The sequence below is a fragment of the Scyliorhinus torazame genome, chromosome 14 (genome assembly GCF_047496885.1).
Source record: "Scyliorhinus torazame isolate Kashiwa2021f chromosome 14, sScyTor2.1, whole genome shotgun sequence".
Taxonomy (NCBI): domain Eukaryota; kingdom Metazoa; phylum Chordata; class Chondrichthyes; order Carcharhiniformes; family Scyliorhinidae; genus Scyliorhinus; species Scyliorhinus torazame.
In genome coordinates, this window is record NC_092720.1 from 164991916 (window position 1) to 165018120 (window position 26205).

Genomic DNA, 26205 nt, shown 5'->3' on the forward strand with positions numbered 1-26205 from the left:
AATAATTATTTTACACACCACATGGAACATTATTTAAAACTCAAATTGCTCCAAATATTTCTGGAGTAACACAAGTTTGGGAAACTGACCGGTGAAACGGAGAAGACTTTGAGCAGCAGATCAGATGGGGATTTAAACTTGTCATTGTCCCATCTGAATAAAACCTCACTTATTGCAGCTGCTGTCTCAGTTCTCCGGGTAAATGTGTGACAGAGATTTCTAGTGTGGGGTGGGGTGGGGTGGTGGGTGGGGTGGGGTGGGGGGTGGGGGTGGGGTGGGGTGGGGGGTGGGGGTGGGGTGGGGGGTGGTGGGGGGGGGGTGTGGGGGTGTGTGGGGTGGCAGGGGGGGGTGGCGGGGGTGGTGGTGGTGGGGGGTGACTCTGTAAATGGGGGAGTGGATGTGACTCGGAGAATGACTGACTAACAGATTCACTTTGTCACTGGGAGAGCGACTGACTAATGATTCACTTTGTACGGGGAGAATGACTGTGACATTGAGATTCACTTTCACTGGGTGAGTGACTGACTCGGAGATTGACTCTGTGACTGGGGGAGTGACTGTGACTCAGAGATTGACTGACTGGGTGGCTGACTATGACTCGGAGATTGACACATTACTGGGCGGCTGACTATTGTCATAATATACACCAGTATATCATGGTGCAGATACACACACACTGATGGCCACACAGCAAGACCAATCAACACACCCAACACCGCAGCCAATCACCAGTTAGAGCACATGCACTATCAAGACAGGGGGCATCAGAGTTCCTGCTCATTCGAGATGCAGCCTCCTAGTAGGACAGAGCTTACAGCTTGCAGCACACATCGTCACCATGTGCTGAGTGCATAGACTGGTTAGGACAAGGCATAGGTCTTTAGTTCAATCTAATATCGTGTTAACCCACAGTGAAAGTATGTTCAACAGTTTCTAACTTAATAAAATAGTGTAGCACTATTTTAAGCGTTGGTGGCCTGTATGTGTTCCACGGATCCCGAGCACCCAACACATCATGATACCAGGAGTTGAGGGATATTAGAACTGCTTACACCTACCTGCAAGTGATCTGCCTTCCACCAGCATACCGTCATCCTGCAAAATGGACAACGTCTGCCTGCCGCCGCTGCTCCGCATCACCGGTAACCTAGGGGCCAACTGGAAGATATTCAAACAACGCTTCGAGCTCTACCTTGAAGTCACAGACCGGGGGGATGCCTCGGACACCAGGAAGATCGCTCTCTTCCTATCCACGGCCGGGGACCATGCCATCCACATTTTCAATTCTCACCTTTGCGGATGATGAAGATAAAACAAGTTCAAGACGGTCCTCCTCAAGTTTGACACTCACTGCAGCATAGAGGTGAATGAAAGTTTTGAGCGCTATGTATTCCAACAGCATTTGCAGGGTAAGGATGAACCTTTCCAGTCCTTTCTCACCCACCTCCGCATCCTTGCGCAGTCCTGTAGCTACAGGCCCACCTCCGACTCCATGATACGCGACCAGATCATTTTCGGTGTTCAGTCGGACCCCCTACACCAGCAGCTCCTCAAGGTAAAGCAGCTCACCCTAGCGATTGCCATCGAGACCTGCGTGCTACATGAAAACGCCACTAGTCGGTATTCCCACATCCAAGCGGCTGAAACGGCGCGGCAAGGTCCCCACGAGGCAGAACGGGTCCAAGCAATCAAGCAACTCTAGGGCCTCAGCCTGGATGAGGGTGGCCATTTTGCGCGCTTTCCGCGGACTCCTGTGCTTGTGCGCACCAAACGAGGGGACGTCGCCGAACATAATGCGCAGGCGCGCACCACGTACGACCGCACCGGCAATGCGCGGTGACGCAGCGAACGTACTGACGCTACGACGTGCGGCAACTGTGGCTCCGCCCATTTAAAGCGGCAATGCCCTTCCAAATCCCGACAATGCCTGAGATGTGGCAAACTTGGCCACGATGCTGCTTTATGCAGAGCAGCTCAGCCTGCCAACTCATATCGCTTCAGCCAGCCTCGCAGGAATGTCCGGGCCATTCAACCCACGGTCACCGAGTCCGATGCAGACCAACTACCCAACATTGACACCGAGGACCCGAAGGCGCCTTTTTGAGTCGGTATCGTTACAAAAAACAGGGTGTCCCCGAAGCAAAGAATCCCGCCTCTATTGGTATACAGCATCGATCCAGACGATGAGTGGTGTGCCACCCTGACGGTAAACCGGTCCCAAATACGATTCTGCCTGAACACTGGTGCCTCCGCCAATCTCATTGGCTCTGACCTCCAAAGCCTTCGTGTCAAACCAGCCATCCTTCCATCAGCCTGCCAGCTATTAGATTACAATGGCAATGCCATTGCTGCCAGCGGCTCGTGCCAACTTGAAGTGATGCACAGGTCACGCAAAGCCATCCTTCCCTTTGAAATCATGGGCTCCTCGAAAGCCTCCCTGCATGGCGCACAGGCATGCAAGCTGTTGAACCTAGTTCAGAGAGTTCACTCTCTCTCTCCTGCTGACACGTCGGCCTTTCAGGACGCAACTCGACGCCATTATCAACCAGCACCACGACGTCTTCGAGGGCATGGGCACGCTCCCATACACCTACAAGATCTTATTAAAACAGTATGCCACGCCTGTGGTGCACGCACCTCGCAGGGTTCCAGCACCCCTTGAGGACCGCCTCAAGCAGCAGCTGCAGGACCTCCAGAACCAAGGAGTGATTTCCAAAGTCACGGAACCAACCGACTGGATCAGTTCCATGGTATGTGTAAAAAAGCTTTCCTCCGAATTGAGAATTTGCATTGATCCCAAGGATCTAAATCGCAATATCATGAGGGAGCATTATTCAATTCCCAAGCGCGAAGAGCTCACATGTGAGATGGCTCACGCCAAGCTCTTCACCAAACTCAACGCCTCACAAGGATTCTGGCAAATCCAGCTCGAGAAATCCAGCAGGAAACTTTGCACATTTAATACCCCCTTTGGCAGATATTAGAACATAGAAAATACAGCACAGAACAGGCCCTTCGGCCCACAATGTTGTGCCGAACCTTTGTCCTAGATTAATCATAGATTATCATTGAATTTACAGTGCAGAAGGAGGCCATTCGGCCCTTTGAGTCTACACCGGCTCTTGGAAAGAGCACCCTACCCAAACTCAACACCTCCACCCAACACCAAGGGCAATTTGGACATTAAGGGCAATTTATCATTGGCCAATTCACCTAACCCGCACATCTTTGGACTGTGGGAGGAAACCGGAGCACCCGGAGGAAACCCACGCAGACACGGGGAGGACGTGCAGACTCCGCACAGACAATGACCCAAGCCGGAATCAAACCTGGAACCTTGTTACAACAGGATGCCATTTGGGATCATATCTGCTTCAGGAGTGTTCCATAGGATTATGGAACAAATGATGGAAGACATTGAAGGTGTTCGCGTCTATGTGGACGACATAGTCATTTGGTCCACCACCCCGCAGGAGCATGTTAGTCGCCTCCAGCACGTATTCAAACGTATACATGAGCATGGCCTCCACCTCAACAGGGCCAAATGCTCTTTTGGTCAGACGGAACTCAAGTTCCTCGGGGACCACATCTCCCAATTGGGTGTGCGGCCGGATGTGGACAAGGTAGCTGCTATCACAGCTATGAAAACACCAGAGGACAAGAAGGCGGTCCTCCGATTTCTGGGCATGGTCAATTTTTTAGGGAAATTTATCCCTAACCTCGCCTTTCATACCACGGCTCTCAGGAACCTGGTCAGGAAGATGACAGACTTCCAATGGCTCCCTGCCCACGAGCGCGAATGGAGAGAACTCAAATCAAAACTGACCACGGCCCCGGTCTTAGCTTTCTTTGATCCAGCAAAGGAGACCAAAATTTCGACCGATGCCAGCCAATCCGGCATTGGGGCAGTGCTCCTTCAATGTGATGCGGCCTCATCATGGGCCCCCATTGCATATGCGTCACGTGCCATGACCCCCACGGAGCAGCGTTAAGCGCAGATAGAAAAGGAGTGCCTGGGCCTTCTGACGGTGTGGTTAAGTTTCACGATTATGTCTACGGACTTCCTCAATTCACCGTCGAGACCGACCATCGCCCGCTGGTCAATATAATACAGAAAGACTTGAACGACATGACGCCTCGCATCCAGCGTATTCTTCTCAAGCTCCGGTGATATGACTTCCAGTTGGTATACACCCCAGACAAAGACCGCATCATTGCTGACGCTCTCAACACTCCATGTGACCCAGCGGGATTTGTCTGCCAGGGTGACGCCCATGTGGCATTCGCGGCCTCCAATCTACCTGCCACGGATGAACGCCTCGTCCAAATTCGCCGCAAGACGGCGGCTGACCCCTTGCTACAGCGTGTCATGCGCCACCTAACAGACGGGTGGCTCAAGGGCCAATGCCCTCAGTTCTAAAATGTCAGAGATGATCTGGCGTTAGTAGACGGGGTTCTTCTAAAACTGGACCGCATTGTCATCCCGCATAGCATGCGCCAACTTATCCTGGAACAACTACACGAGGGCCACCTTGGCGTGGGAAAGTGCCGCCGACGGGCCCGAGAGGCAGCGTACTGGCCCGGCATTAATGAGGACATAGCCAACACAGTGCTCAACTGCCCCACTTGTCAGCGCTTCCAGCCGGCCCAACCACGTGAGACCCTGCAGCCCCATGAGTTGGTCACGTCACCATGGACCAAGGTGGGTATCGACCTGTTCCACGTGCTGGGTAGAGACTATGTCCTGATCGTGGACTACTTTTCGAATTACCTGGAGGTGATACGGTTGCACGACATCACCTCGTCTGCAGTCATTCGTGCCTGTAAATAAACCTTTGCTCGACACGGCATCCCGCTCACGGTTATGTCGGACAATGGCCCCTGCTTCGCCAGCCAGGAATGGTCCAACTTTGCCAGGCGGTACAATTTTGCCCATGTGACATCCAGTCCCCTGTACCTCCAATCCAATGGCAAAGCGGAGAAGGGAGTACATATAGTCAAACATCTCCTCTGCAAGGCTGCCGATGCTGGGTCCGATTTCTACCTCGCCTTGCTGGCCTATCGCTCCGCCCCACTGCCCACTGGCCTGTCGACAGCCCAGTTGCTCATGGGTCTTACCCTGAGGACGATGGTGCCGTCCATTCACGTCCCAGACCTCGACCACGTTCCGGTCCTTCGTCGAATGCAGCTGTCTCGTGCACAGCACAAGGCAGCTCATGACTCCCGTGCAGCTGATCTCCCTGCTCTGGCTCCAGATGACAACGTCCGCATCCATCTTCCAGATGGTGGCTGGTCTGCAACCGCTGTTGTCCTTCGGCAGGTGGCCCCCCGCTCGTTCCTGGTTCGTCTACCGGATGGCTCCATTCTGCGCCGCAATCGACGTGCCCTTCGTCTCGTTCCACACTCGCTACGTGATTCTCCACTGTCGCCTCGCCCTCCTGCTGACCCTGCCACGGACTAAGCAGAAATCCCTGTCACTCTGCATCCCCCTGACTCTGACGCAGTCCAGCCCACTCCTGAACCGGCGGCTCTCGACCCACCCTTGAGGCGGTTAACCAGAATTCACCGCCCACCTCAGAGACTTTGCGGATTTATAGACTTTCTGAATTGTTTCGTTGCTCTGTTTGATCGTTTCCCTGGTTTGTATATAGTGTACATCTCATTATTCTTGTTGCATACTGCTTCTCTGCACCAGGCACCTTCCCATGTAAATAGCTTAGTTCTCCTGTACGTAGTCCTGTAAATATGTCTTCACACCGCACACGTAGTTAGGAACATTCTCACCATACATAATTTATTGCCACACACATACATTCTTTTATAAAAGGGGGATGTCATAATATTCACCAGTATATCATGGCGCAGATACACACACACTGATGGACACACAGCGGGACCAATCAGCACACCCAACACCACAGCCAATCACCAGTTAGAGCACAAGCACTATAAAGACAGGGGGCATCAGAGTTCCCGCTCATTCGAGATGCAGCCTCCTAGTAGGACAGAGCTTACAGCTTGCAGCACAGATCTTCAACTTGTGCTGAGTGCATAGACTGGTTAGGACAAGGCATAGGTCTTTAGTTCAATCTAATATCGTGTTAACCCACAGTGAAAGTATGTTCAACAGTTTCTGACTTGATAAAATAGTGTTGCACTATTTTAAGTGTTGGTGGCCTGTAAGTGTTCCACGGATCCCAAGCACCCAACACATCAACTATGACTCGGAGATTGAACCTTTGACTGGGGAAGAACTGTGACTCGGAGATTGACTCTGTGAGTGGGGGAGTGACTGTGACTCGGAGATTGACTCTGTGACTGGGGGAGTGACTGTGACTCGGAGATTGACCCTGTGACTGGGGGAGTGACTGTGACTGGGGGAGTGACTGTGACTCGGAGATTGACTCTGTGACTGGGGGAGTGACTGTGACTCGGAGATTAACCCTGTGACTGGGGGAGTGACTGTGACTCGGAGATTGACCCTGTGACTGGGGGAGTGACTGTGACTGGGGGAGTGACTGTGACTCGGAGATTGACTCTGTGACTGGGGGAGTGACTGTGACTCGGAGATTGACCCTGTGACTGGGGGAGTGACTGTGACTGGGGGAGTGACTGTGACTCGGAGATTGACTCTGTGACTGGGGGAGTGACTGTGACTCGGAGATTGACTCTGTGACTGGGGGAGTGACTGTGACTCGGAGATTGACCCTGTGACTGGGGGAGTGACTGTGACTGGGGGAGTGACTGTGACTCGGAGATTGACTCTGTGACTGGGGGAGTGACTGTGACTCGGAGATTGACCCTGTGACTGGGGGAGTGACTGTGACTCGGAGATTGACTCTGTGACTGGGGGAGTGACTGTGACTCGGAGATTAACCCTGTAACTGGGAGAGTGACTGTGACTGGGGGAGTGACTGTGACTCGGAGATTGACTCTGTGACTGGGGGAGTGACTGTGACTCGGAGATTGACTCTGTGACTGGGGGAGTGACTGTGACTCGGAGATTGACTCTGTGACTGGGGGAGTGACGATGACTTGGAGATTGACTCTGTGACTGGGGGAATGACAGTGACTTGGAGATAGACTCGACTGGGGGAGTGACTGTGACTTCAAGATCAACCCTGTTACTGGGGGAGTGACTGATTCAGAGATCGACTCTGAATGGAGAAGTGACTGACTCAGAGATCAACTCTGTGACTGGGGGAGTGACTGTGACTCAGAGATTGACTCTGTGACTGGGGGAATGACTGTGACTCGGAGATTGAACCTGTGACTGGGGGAGTGACTGTGACTGGGGGAGTGACTGTGACTCGGAGATTGACTCTGTGAATGGAGAAGTGACTGACTCGGAGATTGACTCTGTTACTGGTGGAGTGACTGTTGTAGCTCTTGCCCTAAGCCCACTGGGAAATATGGCCAAGTTAAGAGAGACATTATAGCCTGATGGGTATTCGTAAAGGCACCAGCTAAGAGAAGACACCAGCAAAGGTTGCATAAACGCTGGGGCTGCAGTGAAGAACAGGATGTGTAGTCAGGGAGTGAGCACAGGAGCTGATTCGACAATGGGTGTTGCTATGCCTTGGACAGACAGTGATTGAACACAGACTCCTGTTTGTCGTGTTCCTGAGAAGAAACATTTTTTTAATTAAAAAAAATAATAAATTTAGAGTACACAATCATTTTTTTCCAATTAAGGGGCAATTTAGCATGGCCAATCCACCTAGCCTGCACATCTTTGGGTTGTGGGGGTGAAACCCACGCAAACACGGGGAGAATGTGCAAACTCCACACAGACAGTGACCCAGAGCCGGGATCGAACCTGGGACCTCGGCGCCGTGAGGCAGCAGGGCTAACTGAGAAGAAACATGACCCTTGAATGAGTCACGAATCTCTGGACATTCGTGATCAGAAAAGTCGTTGATTAATTAGTGTTGTTCGGTGAGCATTTCACTTAAAGCATAAGATCAGTGCCCGTGAGATCTGTATACGGAGGAGAGATAAAAAGGATTTAACCAGCGAAACATCGAGGAACAACATTGCAGAAGAAAGAAACCTCAAGCCTCCAGCTTGAAGACGGAGTCCAATTCCCAATTGTATCTGGCCAAGTACAACTGGGTTATGACATTCTCCAGGAATCGACTACAAGAAGTTAGATAAGTATTAACAGACTTCCGGGTGCGGCGATGACCAGCTGAGTCGCACGTTTCGGCAGCTCCCTGTGAAACGGACTTTTGGGCTCTTGATAGGAGCCCCAACGGCAATTTTAACGGCTAAAAACACCGTGCGGTAAACCAGGAGGGTGTTCCCCTGGACACGGATGGAAAAAGGAGAGGAAAGTGGCCGGATTGCAGCGGATCCTTTGGAACAACGGCAAGGAAGGCAAGCAAAAACCAAGATGGCGTCGGAAGGTGGCAGTTTCATATGGGGCCCTGAACAACAAGAGTTCTTGAAATGCTGCGTGGAGGAGATAAAAAAGGAAATGAAGAAAGAGTTGTTGGCCCCGATACTACAGGCGATCGAAGGGCTAAAGGAGGAACAAAAGACCCAGGAGCAGGAGCTTCGGGTCATGAAGGCGAAAGCAGCCGAGAATGAGAACGATATACAGGGCCTGGTGGTGAAGTCGGAGATACAGGAGGCACACCAGAAACGATGTGTGGAGAGGTTGGAGGCACTGGAAAACAACGCAAGGAGGAACAACCTGAGGATTCTTGGCCTTCCTGAAGGTGTGGAGGGGGCGGACGTCGGGGCATATGTGAGCACGATGCTGCATTCGTTAATGGGAGCGGAGGCCCCGACGGGTCCGTTGGAGGTGGAGGGAGCGTACCGAGTTATGGTGCGAGGATCGAGAGCAGGAGAAACTCCCAGAGCCATAGTGGTGAGATTCCTCCGTTTTAAGGATAGAGAAATGGTCCTTAGATGGGCGAAGAAAACTCGGTGCAGTAAATGGGAGAACGCGGTGATCCGCGTTTATCAAGACTGGAGTGCGGAGGTGGCGAGAAGGAGGGCGAGCTTTAATCGGGCCAAGGCGGTACTTCACAAAAGGAAGATAAAATTTGGAATGCTGCAACCGGCAAGACTGTGGGTCACATATCAAGGGAGGCACCACTACTTTGAGACGGCGGATGAAGCGTGGACTTTTATTGTAGAAGAAAAACTGGAATGAGTGGATTATGAAAAAGAACGTTTGGACAAAGTGGTGGGGCGAATGGGGGGGGCGAATAGGGGTTTTATGTTCTAATCCTGCGGTATGGTAACTTTTCTTTCTCCCACAGGTGGTGATGGGGGGAGGTGGGGAGGGAGAGGAGATGGGGCGTTGGCCATGGGAGGCGGGGCCGAGGGAGAGGCGCGGGCTTGGTTCCCGCGCTATGATAATTATGGCGGGAATAGAGAAGCAGGAAGGAGGGGGCGTCGCACGGTGCGAGCCGTGGTCACGGGGAGAAGCCGAGGTCAGCCAGAGTTTGCTGACTTCTGGGAGCAACATGGGGGGAGTAATTACGCTAGCGGGGGGTCTAGCGGGGGGGGGTGGGAGGGGGGAATTACTGGGTTGCTGCTGCTGGGGAAAGGGGGGAGTGGGTACGGGAGAGGATGGGCGGGGGGGGCACCGCCTGGGGGAGATATAGCTGCGTGGGAACTGGGTGAGAAGCTGGAAAAAGATGATGGCTAACCGGCACGGGGGGGGGGGGGGGGGGGGGGGGGGGGGGGGGGGCTGGGAAGCCCCCCAACTCGGCTGATTACGTGGAACGTGAGAGGGCTCAACGGGCCGATAAAGAGGGCACGAGTACTCGCACACCTTAAGAAACTTAAAGCAGATGTGGTTATGTTACAGGAAACGCACCTGAAACTGATAGACCAGGTTAGGCTGCGTAAAGGATGGGTGGGGCAGGTGTTCCATTCGGGGCTGGATGCGAAAAACAGGGGGGTGGCTATATTAGTGGGGAAGCGGGGTAATGTTCGAGGCAAAGACTATAGTGGTGGATAACGGGGTCAGATACGTGATGGTGAGTGGCAAATTACAGGGAGAGATGGTGGTTTTGGTAAACGTGTATGCCCCGAACTGGGATGATGCCAACTTTATGAGGCGAATGCTAGGACGCATCCCGGACCTAGAGACGGGAAAGCTGATAATGGGGGGAGACTTTAACACGGTGTTGGAACCAAGGCTGGATAGGTCGAAGTCCAGGACTGGTAGGAGGCCGGCAGCAGCCAAGGTGCTTAAGGATTTTATGGAGCAGATGGGAGGTGTGGACCCGTGGAGATTCAGTAGACCTAGGAGTAAGGAGTTCTCGTTTTTCTCCTATGTCCATAAAGTCTATTCGCGCATAGACTTTTTTGTGCTGGGTAGGGCATTGATCCCGAAGGTGAGGGGAACGGAATATACGGCAATAGCCATTTCGGATCATGCCCCACACTGGGTAGACTTGGAGATAGGGGAGGAAACAGGAGGGCGCCCACCCTGGAGAATGGACATGGGACTAATGGCGGATGAGGGGGTGTGCCTAAGGGTGAGGGGATGTATTGAAAAATACTTGGAACTCAATGACAATGGGGAGGTTCAGGTGGGAGTGGTCTGGGAGGCGTTGAAGGCGGTGGTTAGGGGGGAGCTGATATCAATAAGGGCACATAAAGGGAAGCAGGAGAGTAAGGAACGGGAGCGGTTGCTGCAAGAACTTTTGAGGGTGGACAGACAATATGCGGAAGCACCGGAGGAGGGACTGTACAGGGAAAGGCAAAGGCTGCATGTGGAATTTGACTTGCTGACTACAGGCACTGCAGAGGCACAATGGAGGCAGGCGCAGGGTGTACAGTATGAATATGGGGAGAAGGCGAGCAGATTGCTGGCACACCAATTGAGGAAAAGGGGAGCAGCGAGGGAAATAGGGGGAGTGAGGGATGAGGAAGGAGAGATGGAGCGGGGGGCGGAGAGAGTGAATGAAGTGTTCAAGACATTTTATAAAAAATTGTCTGAAGCTCAACCCCCGGATGGGAGGGAGAGAATGATGGATTTTTTGGATCGGCTGGAAATTCCCAAGGTGGAAGAGCAGGAAAGGGTGGGACTGGGAGCACAGATCACGGTGGAAGAAGTGGTGAAAGGAATTAGGAACATGCAGACGGGAAAGGCCCCGGGACCGGACGGATTCCCAGTTGAATTTTACAGAAAGTATTTGGACTTGCTCGCCCCGGTACTGACGAGGACCTTTAACGAGGCAAAGGAAAGGGGACAATTGCCCCCGACTATGTCTGAAGCAACGATATCGCTTCTCTTAAAGAAGGAAAAGGATCCGCTACAATGCGGGTCCTACAGACCAATTTCCCTCCTAAATGTGGATGCCAAGGTCCTGGCCAAGGTAATGGCAATGAGAATAGAGGAATGTGTCCCGGGGGTGGTTCACGAGGACCAAACTGGGTTTGTGAAGGGGAGACAGCTGAACACGAATATACGGAGGCTGTTAGGGGTAATGATGATGGCCCCACCAGAGGGTGAAACGGAGATAGTAGTGGCGATGGACGCCGAGAAAGCATTTGATAGAGTGGAATGGGATTATCTGTGGGAGGTGTTGAGGAGATTTGGTTTTGGAGAGGGGTATGTTAGATGGGTGCAGCTGTTGTATAGGGCCCCAGTGGCGAGTGTGGTCACGAATGGACGGGGATCGGCATATTTTCGGCTCCATAGAGGGACAAGGCAGGGATGTCCTCTGTCCCCATTACTGTTTGCACTGGCGATTGAGCCCCTGGCGATAGCGCTGAGAGGTTCCAAGAGATGGAGGGGAATACTTAGGGGAGGAGAAGAACACCGGGTATCTTTATATGCGGATGATCTGCTACCATATGTGGCGGATCCGGCGGAGGGGATGCCAGAAATAATGCGGATACTTGGGGAGTTTGGGGATTTTTCAGGGTATAAATTGAACATGGGGAAGAGTGAGCTGTTTGTGGTGCATCCAGGGGAGCAGAGTAGAGAAATAGAAGACCTACCGTTGAGGAAGGTAACAAGAGACTTTCGTTACCTGGGGATCCAGATAGCTAAGAATTGGGGCACATTGCACAGGCTAAATTTAACGCGGTTGGTGGAACAGATGGAGGAAGATTTCAAGAGATGGGATATGGTAGCACTGTCAATGGCAGGGAGGGTGCAGGCGGTTAAGATGGTGGTCCTCCCGAGATTCCTCTTTGTGTTTCAGTGCCTCCCGGTGGTGATCACGAAGGCTTTTTTTAAAAGGATAGAAAAGAGCATCATGGGTTTTGTTTGGGCCGGGAAGACTCCGAGAGTGAGGAAGGGATTCTTACAGCGTAGTAGGGATAGGGGGGGGCTGGCATTACCGAGCCTAAGTGAGTATTATTGGGCCGCTAATATTTCAATGGTGAGTAAGTGGATGGGAGAGGAGGAGGGGGCGGCGTGGAAGAGATTAGAGAGGGCGTCCTGTAGGGGGACCAGCCTGCAGGCTATGGTGACAGCCCCATTGCCGTTCTCACCGAGGAACTACACCACGAGCCCGGTGGTGGTAGCTACACTGAAGATTTGGGGACAGTGGAGACGACATAGGGGAAAGACCGGAGCATTGGGGGGGTCCCCGATAAGAAACAACCATAGGTTTGCCCCGGGGGGAATGGATGGGGGATATGGAATGTGGCAAAGAGCAGGAATAACGCAACTGAAAGATCTATTTGTGGACGGGAAGTTCGCAAGTCTGGGAGCGCTGACCGAGAAATATGGGTTGCCCCAAGGGAATGCATTCAGGTACATGCAATTGAGGGCTTTTGCGAGGCAACAGGTGAGGGAATTCCCGCAGCTCCCGACACAAGAGGTGCAGGACAGAGTCATCTCAAAGAAATGGGTGGGGGATGGTAAGGTGTCGGATATATATAGGGAAATGAGGGACGAAAGGGAGACTATGGTGGACGAACTAAAAGGGAAATGGGAAGAAGAGCTAGGGGAGGAGATCGAGGAGGGGCTGTGGGCAGATGCCCTAAACAGGGTAAACTCGTCGTCCTCGTGCGCCAGGCTAAGCCTGATTCAGTTTAAGGTATTACACAGGACACATATGACTGGAACACGGCTCAGTAAATTTTTTGGGGTGGAGGATAGGTGTGCGAGGTGCTCGAGAAGCCCAGCGAATCATACCCATATGTTTTGGTCATGCCCGGCACTACAGGGGTTTTGGGTGGGGGTGACAAAGGCGCTTTCAAAAGTAGTAGGAGTCCGGGTCGAACCAAGCTGGGGGTTGGCTATATTTGGGGTTGCACAAGAGCCGGGAGTGCAGGAGGCGAGAGAGGCCGATGTTTTGGCCTTTGCGTCCCTAGTAGCCCGGCGCAGGATATTGCTAATGTGGAAAGAAGCCAAGCCCCCGGGGTTGGAGACCTGGATAAATGATATGGCGGGGTTCATAAAGCTAGAGCGGATTAAGTTCGTCCTAAGGGGGTCGGCTCAAGGGTTCACCAGGCGGTGGCAACCGTTCGTTGAATATCTTGCGGAAAGATAGATGGGGGAAAAAAGAAGGCAGCAGCAGCAGCCCAGGACTTGGGGCGGGGGGGGGGAGGGATGGGGGTGGGGGGGGTATAGCCTGTGACAAGGCAGTTGCCAATTAGGGCTAGTTTTCATTTTTGTTATTTAATATTTATTTACTTGTTGTTTTTTGTTTATATAAAAAAGGTCATTATTATCTGTATTGTTATAATGTTGTGTAAAGGATGCACAATGTACTGTGTTGGTTGACCAAAAATTTTCAATAAAATATTTATTAAAAAAAAAAGATAAGTATTAACAGTTTAACCTATGCTTAGGAACTTGCAGCAAAGGAATGTAGAATCAATGCAGTGTACGATAGAACCACTCTTGTGGTAGTGCTTGGGATCATATATTATGTTCAATAAAGACGTGATTTGATTTAAAGATAAAGTTGTTAAATCTATCAATTGACTGGAGCAAGGGTCCCAGTCAACACTGTGACTTGGAGATTGACTCTGTGACTGGGGGAGTGACTGTGACTCGGAGATTGACTCTGTGACTGGGGTAGTGACTGTGACTCGGAGATTGACTCTGTGACTGGGGGAGTGACTGTGATTCGGAGAGTAACTCTGTGACTGGGGGAGTGACTGTGACTCGGAGATTGACTCTGTGACTGGGGGAGTGACTGTGATCAGAGATTGACTCTGTGACTGGGGGAGTGACTGTGACTCGGAGAGTGACTCTGTGACTGGGGTAGTGACTGTGACTCAGAGATTGACTCTGTGACTAGGGAGTGACTGTGACTCAGAGATTGACTCTGTGACTGGGGGAGTGACTGCGACTCGGAGATCTGTAACTGGGGGAGTGACTGTGACTCGGAGAGTGACTCTGTGACTGACTTGGAGATTGACTCTGTGACTGACTCGGAGATTCACTCTGTGACTGGGGAAGTAACTTGACTCGGAGATCTGTAACTGGGGGAGTGACTGTGACTCGGAGAGTGACTCTGTGACTGGGGAGTGACAGTGACTCGGAGAGTGACTCTGTGACTGGGGAGTGACAGTGACTGGGAGATTGACCCTGTGACGGAGGAATGACTGTGACTCGGAGATTGACTCTGACTGGGGGAGTGACTGTGACTCAAATATTGACTTTGTGACTGGGGAAGTGACTGTGACTCAGCTATTGATTCTGTGACTTGGAGAGTGACTGTGAATCGGGGATTCACTCTGTGAATGGGGAATGAACCTCAATTGTCGCCAGACCTCTCCACCAGCGTTTTAGAATCTTTACAGTGCAGAAGGACGCCATTCGGCCCATCATGTCTGCACCCTCTCTCCGAAAGAGCATGCTACCTTGGCCTACTCCCCCACCCTATACTCTTAACCCCACCTAACCTCCACATCCTGGGACACTAACGGGACAATTTAGCATGGTTAATCCATCTAACCTGCACATCTCTGGATAGTGTGAGGAAACTAGAGCATCGGAGGAAACCCACACAGACACAGGGAGAACATGCAAACACTGTCAGCCAAGGCTGGAATCGAACCTACATTCCTGGGTGCTGTGAGGCAGCAGTGCCCCTCAGCTGATGCACATCCTTTATCTGATACCTCGCACTCCCTCTCGTCATCACCTAACCCCATGTCACTTTCCAGCATTATAAAACAGCACAACTTGTGGCAGGAGTGTGCACAGCAGACCAATGTTACTTAGGAATACCAAGGATTTTCAGACAAATGGTTATTGAATGGAGATCTTGAGGAGCAGTGGGTAGGTCTCTGCCTCCAAACCAGAAGTTACGTGTTTGAGTCCTACTCCAGGACTTTATGGACTAGGAAGCTGTTCAGAACATGGCCAAACAGGTTGGAAATTAACTTGTAAATTCTTCCAACACACACCAATGGCAGGCAGTAAGAGTGGGAGTGATTTCTCGTCAGCCATGTGACAGAAAGAAATTGGAGCTTCTACCATCACTATCCATAGCTCCAGGTTACAACATGCTGGAAAAGTGGATGTTGTCACAGCAACTCATACTCCCTGGGAGGACTCTTAGCTCAGTTGGCTGGACGGCTGGTGTGGGTCAGTCTGGTATCAACAACACGGGTTCAATCCTTGTTCCAGCTGGGGTGGATTTGGAAAAGGCCTCCTTGCCATTCCTATGGTGGGGCTCATGGCATTGTGGACCTGCTTTTGGGCTAAGAACTCAAGAAGAAGATGGTTGTTCTGGAGTGTGGCTCTATTCCTGTAGAAAAGCAGGAGAGTTATCACTGATGTCCTGGTCCGTATCGGTCCACAAACAACGTCACCAGAACAGATTATCTGGTGTTCCAAGCATTGCTGTGTGGAACCTTGCTGTGCACAAATCTGCTGCCAGGTTTCCTAAATTACAACAGTGACCACACCTCAAAAAGTGTCTCATTGGCTGTAACATGCTTTCAGTCACTGAGTTTGTGAAAATTGATACAAATGTAAGTCTTTATTTCATAGAGAAATGTTCTGCTTCCTGTGTACTGGAAATTCTAAACCCATTGATGGAGAAAGTATATCTTGCGCAACAGGTTTAACTGTTCATCGTCAGATCAGATAAAACTCTGAACTGTCAGTCATTGTATGAACAGAGAGTCATGTGACAAGTAACCATTTTGAAATCTCTTTCATACAGCTACTAAGTTCAGAATCAGTAGTGGTCTGGAGATGCTGCCAATGAAGCAATAAAATTCCATCTCACTCTCCCAAATTAATGCCCTACCTGAACAGCCTAAAAATCCAGCACAGAGATAGCGAATTTCCATCAAAGGGAACTTCAGGGGAAATTCCTTGATTACTGGAAAAGAGAGATTACACATTAAGAAATTAAATTGTCTGCAGCAAAGGCAGTTACACACCAGCCTTTCGAATTTTGACCAGCAAATTAACTCATAAACCACAAACTCTCTTTTTACCTTCAGGTATTGACTTTTAATTCAGCTAAAAACATAACTACCTTCAGAATAACTGGTAAAACTTTGCATCCTTATAAGTGTGAATGTGAGTCCCGAATGTTGGAGAAGCATGGGTTTACCGTTTAACAAAGTTTACTATCTCTAATTGGGTGGGTTTTAACTCAAAAATCAACCCCTTACTTCAAAAAAATATAAATGGTTACAGAAAGACATTGAGAAAATTCCTTCATCCTCCTAAATTCACAAAGAATCAGACCTGGAGGGGCAAATTAGGGGATTCAGTTTTGGCCCCACCTCATGTGGTTATCACGGGTCCGACAACTATGTGAAGGCTTTTTTATAGAACACACACTGATCGGGATCGGCCCGTGTGAGTGCATTCATAGATACACTTTGTGAGTGCCCTCACACCTGAATGGTTTCTCACCATTGTGCATCCTGTGGTCCCTTAGGAAATCAGAGGACTGGGTAATTTCCTTATCACAAACATCACACCTAAAGGATTTTTCCCCTGTGTGAATCCTCGTGTCCCAGGAAATCAAGGATGTCACAGAAGCTTAATCAGAAATGTCTTGGATGGATTCTCCGTTTGCCGTGCTGAAACCGCAAACGCAATTGGGCGGTTCTGACACCAGAATTGCGGCTCACGCCGACTTGACACCAAATTGCGATTTTCCGTCACCTCGACAGTGGCGCCAATGCGTTCTGGAATGCATGTACATTCTGTTGCGTATCATTAGCGGGCCCGACCCGTTAAATTCTCTGGGGCCCCCTCTCCTCCTCTGAATGGACCAAGTTCCCGACGGCGGGGTTCACTTGCGCTTTCAAAAATCGTGAAGCTGTAATGGTGGCTGTTGAGGGAGAGAGAGAGAGGAGGTAGGACACAGAGAGGCGCAACTGTGGGCTGCTGGGCTGGCTAGGGTGGGGGGTCCCTGACAGGGCTGTGGCAGGGGGGAAAATGGGAGGAGCAGGCCGAGTGGCTGGAGTGACTCCCCACAGGACTGGGGCGGTGTCCAGGCACAGAACACCATTACGGTGGCCACCTTGCTGCGCATCCACCTTGGCCCTGGTTCTGACAGAGCGACATTGGCCATATGGCCGCCCCCCCCCCCCCCCGCCCCCCACCCAGCCAACACCCACTGGCGACCCACCCAGGAAACACCCATAGTAGCCCCTGCAAGGGCTGCGGTGCATACCAATGGCAGTGACGGGCACCAGGGCCAGAGGCCCCCACGGTGCCGGCCACCGACGGGGCCAGGGGTGCGGGGATGGGGGGGGGTGAGTGACATGTGGGGGTAGAGCCCCGCAGTGCCAACTGGGGCTCGGTGGACCTGGCTGGGCAAGGGGGGTATTCACCATGCTAACATGTCAGCCTTTCACTCCCTGCAAACAATGGATTTTGCAATTCAGCCAGCAATGGTGGCTTTCCTGCTAGTCGCCGCAGCCCTGGGGATGCCCTGCGGCTGTACGAGCAGGTGCTGCTCGAGGAGGAGGAGGAGAACATTGCAGCAGCAGTACAGCAGGCAGCAGCGGAGCGTGCCCAACAGGCCAAGGAGGACAAGGTGCCAAGGAGGCACTGCAGTAGGCCATCGCCGGGCTGCCCCGGGTCCAGGGGGTGATCGACAGGATGCATGACCCCCTACGAGTACCTGCAGATGACAGGTCGCTCTACATCAACCAAAAGGGTGTTACACTCGATGAATTGCAGCTGATATGTGACCATCAGCTGTGCATCATACACCTCTGTGTCCGATACCCGGGCAGTGTGCACGACGCCTTCATCCTTGCACACTTGACGATTCCTGACATGTTCGAGACGCCCGGCTGGGAGGTTGGCTCCGAGGTGACAGGGGTTATCCTCTGCGGTGATGCCTATCCGGAGGCCACAGACCTACGCTGAGACCTGCTACATCGAAGCCCATGCAGCGACCAGGAGCGTGATTGAGCGTTGTTTTGGCCTCCTGAAGATGCAGTTTAGGTGCCTGGACCGCTCTGGAGTGGCTCTCCAGTATGATGCTGAGAGGGTCGCCTGCATCGCGGCGGCCTGCTGCATCCCCCACATCGCACAGCAAAGGGGCGATGTGTTGGAGGAGGAGGAGTGCCAGGCCTCGTCTGATGAGGAGGATGTGGGGGAGGGGGAGGGTGGGCAGGACATGGGGCCCAGGAGGGCATGGGAGGTCACGCGATGTGTATGCCAGGGCCAACATGCAGGGGGCACTCTGATCGCCTCAGGTTCACCGAATAGGGCGAGGGTGGGGACTGGCCAAAGACATGGACACCGCATCCCAACACCACGCCCCCTAACTCCACCGCCCGGCTACGCCCCGCCTGCTACTCCTTCCGTGGTACATACCTGCCGCACTATGGGGTGGGGGCCCTGGGTTGGCAGTAACAACGGGTCTGGTCCATGGGATGGAGAATGATGACAATCCGCTCTGTGATGATCTCTGGTGCTCTGCATCGTATGACAACATCTGACTCTTGCTCACGGTAGCACTTTCCTCCTTGCATGCGAGCTGGCCATTCCATTCCACGGTCTCATGGGATCCCTGGGATGGCTGTTGTGCGGACAGGGGGAAGCCAAGGCCACCCACAGGATCTGCCCATTTCCCCCCTCAACGTCCACCCATTCCCCCCCCCCCCCCCCCCCGCCCCCTGACCAGCCCAGACCAGCCCACCCCTCACACCCATCTGAGGCAGGTTGTAACAGTGGCAACAGGTGTTTAATGTGAATGAATGGAGCATGGGGACGTCTTTCCAAGCGTTGACCACCGCATCACCCCGCCCCCCCCCCCCCCCCCCCCCCCCGCCAACACACACACACTCCAGGAGGCCAGTGGTCTGGCCACACTAAGAACCACCAGGCTCCATTTCCAGCTTGGCAAAATGTCCATGGAGGCCCCCATCTGCAGCAATCATAGGTTCATATCGGCGATGATAGACTTCACATTCGGGATGTGGAGGGTGGACAGAGGGACACTGAGAGTAGAGGACAGGTACGTGGATAATAGATGGACGACGCTAGTGCAACTTACAGAGAGGCTGCAACTCCCGAAAGGGAATGAGCTCAAGTACCTGCAACTGCGCACTCTCCGCTTCAAGGAGACAAACATGTTCCCCCAGAGACCTGGACACACAGTTCTGGACACAATGGTAGGGCTGGACTGGTTAGGGGATGACAAATGTGGAGACATCCATGGGCAACTCAGAGAAAAGGTCAGGACTCTTCTGGATGAGACCAGATGGAAATGGGCATGGAGATAAGGGGAGAACACTGGATTGAGGCACTGAACAGGATGAAATCCATCTCCTCGTTAGCATTGCTGCCTCACAGCGCCGAGGTCCCAAGTTCGATCCCAGCTCTGGGACACTGTCTATGTGGAGTTTGAACATTCTCCCTGTGTTTGCGTGGGTTTCACCCCCACAACCAAAAGATGTGCAGGCTAGGTGGATTGGCCATGCTAAATTGCCCCTTAATTCAAAAAAAAATGAATTGGGTACTCTAAATTTTTTTTTTTAAAAACTCCACATCCTGTTACCGGCTGAGCCTGATGCAGCTCAAGGTGGTACAAAGAGAGCATCTTACTAAGATATGCATTAATAGGTTCTTCCCGAAAGTGGAGGATAAGTGCGAGCGGCGTCAAAGGGGTCTGCATTTTCTGGTCCTCTCCCAGATGCAGGGGGTTCTGGGCAGCCTTTGTCGAGCCCATGTCCAGTTTGTGGAGGTGGAGATGGAGCCGTGTCCATCTGTGGCGGTCTTCGGGGTGTCAGAGCATCCAGAGCTCTGCACTGGGAACAGGGCGGATGATCAGCAGGCGGCGACATCTGCAAGGTGAGAAGTTGGCAGCGCATCCCATGGCCTCGGCCTAGCTCTCAGACCTGGCCGAGTTCTTGAAACTGGAAAGAATAAAATTCTCGATAAGGCGGTCTGAGGAGAGATTCCACGACACATGAAGTGGTTAACAAACCTCTTTCAGACTTCTTCCCAACCAGCAGCTAACAGGGGGCGCGGGAAGAGATAGGTAGGGGAGAGGGGAGGGGGTGCAGGGAGCACCGCCTAAATAAAAGAGAGCTTGTGTATAGCAGAGAAGAAACGGGGAAGAAGGCCATTCATAGGAGGGGACATGGATCCCTGCCACATGTGTCAAACTGGGAAGGTGGACTATCTTTACCTCCCTCGAAAACTCAAGGGGGGTACAGGACTCCACCCCCCCCCCCCCCCCCCCCCCAAGCAAAACAAAAGTAACCATAAACAATGTAAAGAGATCTGGCAGTAATTGTAAATACATATGCAAAGTTGTGTATAATTCTTCTTATTAGAAAAGTCCTAAACACCCACCTGCGACGAACACTTAAAAAAAATTGTATGATACACACTAATACAAATGATGCAGGAAATGATAGCACTGGAACTACTATCACAGATGTGATACGTGTGTTGGTGCTGATATCATTTTAGTTTTTATTATTGTTTTATACTGTTCTGCAAAGTTTTGATATTAAATGCAAAAATCCAAATAAAAATATTTTCAAAAAGACAGCTAGACCGTGATGCTGCAAAACAGTGCAATTATGATGTTGTAAAAGTAAGATCATCGTTCTTTCAAACCATGCTTCTGTTTAAAAGGAGAGGCCTAATGGATTTTGTTATGATTTCTGGGGAGTAGATAATTAGGGACCATTGGGCGGGAGACTCCGGTCTCCCAGTCACGTGTTTCTCGGCCGTGTGCTGTTCGCTGGCGTCGGGATTCTATCTTTCCACCGGTTGGCAATTGGATTTCCCATTGTAACCACCCATCCCACTGTGAAACCCGCTGGTGGGGGTGCGCTGCCGGCGGGAAAATTGAATCACAACGACCAGAGAATTCTAGCCATTGAGATTAAACTTAAGTAGTTAAGTCATGGATTTGAGTGGGAGAAGTTTGATGTAGAAATGGGAGGAGCCAGATCTGTGGCAGTCAATTTGGAGTGAGCTCGCTGGAAGTTGGGAGCTGAAGAGTAGCTTCTTCAAAAGGCTATTAGGTTAAGCAGTAGTCTGACACAGACAAGAATCTGTAGGCTGTTTCAAGAATGATATCTCCCTTCAATCAGTCTTTAAAAATACATTTCTATCCAAAGATAGTCAAGTAATCCTGTGTTTGCTAACTTTATTTAAAAATGGGCTTTGATTTGTGATGGAGTTTGCTTGATTCGAGATAAAGATATTACGATCCCAGATCCCAACAGTGGCTAGGATACTGGACAGAAACTACAACATTTTATTTTATTTTAATTTTGGAAGACTGTGAGGAAAGAATACTTCACTCCTGAAGTGATTGCACGAAGAAATAGAGATATGGGGCGGGATTCTCCTAAATTGGCGCGATGTCCGCTACCCCGGCGCCAAAAACGGCGCGAATCAGTCCGGCATCGGGCCCCCCCAAACATCGCTAATTCTCCGGCCCGGAATGGGCTAGCAGCGGCGTGACGCAATTCACGCTGCACGGCGTGACGGCTCAAAAGACGCGCTGCTCCCCCCACCCGACCAGAAGACCCGACCGGATGGCCGCCCGCCGCGCAGCCCCGAGGTTCCAGTACCGTGACATCGAGGCGCACATGGACGCAGTGGAGCAGAAGAGGGAGGCCCTGTATCCCGGACACGGCCGCAGGGTCGCCCCACGCCACAGCCGGCGTTTGTGGAGGGAGGTGGCAGAGGCCGTCAGCGCTGTGGCTCTGACACCACGGACAGGCACCCAGTGCCACAAGAAGGTGAACGACCTCGTCGGGGCAGCGAGGGTGAGCCCCCCCCCTCCCTGCCCGATATACATATCCCCCATCCCCCATATACCCCCTCACCCATAATCCCCCTCTCCCCCATATCCCCCTACCCCATATCTCCTGTATCCCCCCATGTCCCCCCTCCCCCATATCCCCCCTCCCCCAAGTGAATCTAGCCCTAACCCCAACCTCTGCAACACACACGCAACCGATGGCGTGCATTCATATACCTGTCTAACACTGTTGCCTTTTACCCCTGCCACCCCCCGCCCCCACAGGAGAAGCGCGCACACAACAATAGGGAGCTTGAGAGGACTGGAGGAGGCCCAGCTGATGAGAGGCCACTCACTAAACATGAGGAAAGGGCCCTGGAACTGGCTGGGGGACCTGAGGACCGGGAGATTGCCGATGCAGAGGTCGGGGCCCCACCAGCAAGTGAGCCACCGACAGCCCGTCCCCATATCCCCCCTCCCCATATCTCCCCTCTCCCATATCCCCCTCCCCATATACCCCCTCCCCATATTCCCCCTCCCCCATATCCCCCTCCCCCATATCCCTCCTCCCCATATCCCCCCTCCCCATATCTCCCCTCTCCCATATCCCCCTCCCCATATACCCCCTCCCCATATTCCCCCTCCCCCATATCCCCCTCCCCCATATCCCTCCTCCCCATATCCCCCCTCCCCATATCCTCCCTCCCCATATCCCCCTCCCCATAGCCCCCCTCCCCATATACCCCTTCCCCCATATCCCCCCTCCCCCATATCACCTGATCACCGCCTGTGTGTCTAACCATGCATGCTTCATTATGTAACGCAGGAGCAAACGTCGAGGCACCCATCCCCGCAGATGCCGACCGCCTGGAGGATGCCCCTCGGAGACCACGGGATACGGAAAGACCCGGACCCTCTGGCACGCGACGCCCGCAGGATGCCCCTCAGAGACCACGGGAGACAGAGAGATCCGGACCCTCTGGCATGCGACGCCCGCAGGATGCCCCTCGGAGACCACGGGAGACGGAGAGACCCGGACCCTCTGGCACGCGACGCCCGCAGAATGCCCCTCAGAGACCACGGGAGACAGAGAGATCCGGGCCCTCTGGCATGCCACGCCCGCAGGATGCCCCTCGGAGACCACGGGAGACGGAGAGACCCGGACCCTCTGGCACGCGACGCCAGCAGGATGCCCCTCAGAGACCACGGGAGACAGAGAGATCCGGACCCTCTGGCACGCGACGCCCGCAGGATGCCCCTCGGAGACCACGGGAGACGGAGCGACCCGGACCCTCTGGCACACGACGCCCGCAGGATGCCCCTCGGAGACCACGTCAGACGGAGAGACCCGGACCCTCTGGCACGCGACGCCCACAGGGTGCCCCTCGGAGACCACGGGAGATGGAGAGACCCGGACCCTCTGGCACGCGACGCCCGCAGGATGCCCCTCGGAGACCATGGGAGATGGAGAGACCTGGAGCAACAAGGGAGACGATGCCCCCGTCTCATGCGGGTGCGGCGACGCAGCCGTGGTGTCAGAGCCACAGCGCTGACGGCCTCTGAGGCCCCCAGCGACGAGGGGGGCAGCCACATGCCCCCGTTGCAGCCGAGCCACAAAACCACAACCCAGGACACCCCTACCCAGGACACCCCTACCCAGGAAACTGAAATACAGGACAGTGACACAGAGTGGATGGGTGGAGACGAACCGTCACCCCAAAGTACCATGGACTCAGAGTTGGACGATGCGCACGACACAACGCCACTGCTATCTCCAACACCCTCCGCCATCGCAGAGACACTCACCTCAGTTGTGCACTTTAGTGATGAGGTGTTTGGTACACTCACTGGTGCGCACAGCACAGCCGTCCCGATACAGCAGGTGGAGGGAGGAGCAGCAGAGGGGCCGGTCGGTCGGAGTGCAGCCCGGCGCAAGCGAACATCTGCCGCCCAGATGGATCCCGGGTTCCTGGGGTTACCACACCCAACCATAGCTCCGATGCAACCACCGAACCTGGGACGAGCATGGAGGGTGACGGCCAGCTTGCAGCAGCTGCAGACGCAGGTGGAGGAGTCCACCCGCGTCCAGGAGCTGGGAGTGGTGCCGGTCATGTGTGCCACCCAGGCCGACACCGCACGGGTGGCGTCCGCGGAGGAGGCAATGGGTGCGACGGTGTCAGACATGGGGAGCGGTTTGCGAGGCCTGGGGCTTTCCGTGCAGGCGGCGTCTGTGGCCCAGGACATGGCTGCCCTCTCACAGGAGGCCATGAGCCAGCGCCAGCGGCAGATGGCAGAGGCGCTCAACGCCGTGGCCCAGTCTCAGCAGGCAATGGCCCAGTCTCAGCAGGCAATGGCCCAGTCTCTGCAGGCCATGGCCCAGTCTCAGCAGGCCATAGCCCAGTCTCAGCAGGCCATCGCTGAGGGCATCGGCGCCATTGCCCATGCGCTAGCCGGCGTTGCGCAGTCACAGACAGGGATGCGCAACTCCCTGAGCTCCGTGGCTGCAAACCTGCAAACCCTTGTCGATACCAGCACGGGCCTCCAGGACTGGCAACGCCAGGTGTCGGAGGGGCGTTGGATGGCCAGTACGTTCGCATCCCCCACCCATGTAGAGGCCCGGGGGCCATCGGGCACCCTGAGGGAGGAGGAGGTGCTGGGGCCCGTCCTGGGTCCCCCTGTAGGGGAGGTCCCGGAACACCTCAACACCTCGGGCTCCCCCCCTTCCGTCCCAGGTGCATCGGGTGGGCAACGGGCAGGACAGGCTGGCAGCTCGCCATCCCAGTCGCCTGGGCCGCAGCCTGGCCCATCTAGGCCAGGATGCCCCAGGAAACGGCCGCCAAAAGGATCCCGAGTCAGAGGGCAGGAATCACAGGAGTCCACCTCCAGTTCTGCTGTACCGTCTGGGGAACCACCTCGGCGTAGTCAAAGGGCCCGTAAGGCCAAACAATTAGACACTGAGTAAGTTGGCACGGGTGCAGGGCACAGATGAGTTTTTGGGGCTAGGGCACGTGCATGCACTGCTTTTGTTATTAAAGTCAATGTTACACCTACAGAAGCTGCCTTTGTGCTCTGTCCAAAGCATGCGGGGGTGTCATGTACGTTGAGCGCAAGTGGGTGTGTGAGGGGTGGTCTTACCTAGGCCCCAGGTGAGTCTGCCCCCTTCCCCCTGGGCCGCCCTCACCATCCCCCCGGGCAGAGGACGGGACCGTGCGCTGCAGTGTCACAGCCGCATGCAGGGATGGTCCGGGTTGATGGTGGTACTGTGGCCATGGGTCAGACATTGTCCAACGATGTGGAGCCAGGAGCTCATCGCAGAGCGGGTTGTCATCATCCTCCATGGCCTGCAATGGACACGCGCCCACCGGCAACTGTGAGCCCGGCCCGTTGTGCCGCAGGTGGATCTGCAATGGGGAGGTGGTGTGCATGCGGGTGGGGTTGGGGGGGGGGGGGGGGGTGAGGGTGCTGGATGGGTGGGGGGGGGGTGAGGGTGTTCGGGTGTTGCAATGGTGTGCGGTATGTGGCCATACTAGCCGATTCCCACGCCCCTCTAGTCAGTGAAGCGGGCGGCTATCAGCCTGTCCCGTGCCCGCTGGCCCCGCCGGTAACGGTGGACAGCCATCCGCCCATGTTTAGCCCGTCTGCCCTGACCATTGCACCCCATCCCCCTCATCTGGGGAGGACTGCGCCTCTTCCTGCTGCTCCTCCACTCCGCCCTCCTCTGCCTGCGGTACATCGCCCCTCTGCTGGGCTATGTTGTGCAGGACGCAGCACACCACAATGATGTGCACATTGTCCAACGATGTGGAGCCAGGAGCTCATCGCAGAGCCACCCATCCAGCACCCTCACCCCCCCCCCCCCAACCCCACCCGCATGCACACCACCCCCCCATTGCACCGACAGATACTGGAGGGCACCCCCAGAGAGGTCCAGGCACCTGAAACGCATCTTGAGCACGCCAAAGCACCTCTCTATCACACCCCTTGTCGCTGCATGGGCATCATTGTAGCGGTTCTCCGCGTCATTCCGTGGCCTCCGTATAGGCGTCATCAGCCATGACCGCAA

General features: G+C 53.8%; 1 protein-coding gene across 1 annotated transcript in view; it reads right to left on the reverse strand.

Moving 5' to 3' along the window:
• Positions 1-26205, reverse strand: part of LOC140389072 (uncharacterized) — an 85762-nt gene that overhangs the window by 10069 nt on the left and 49488 nt on the right. The gene's annotated exons all lie outside the window — the stretch shown is intronic.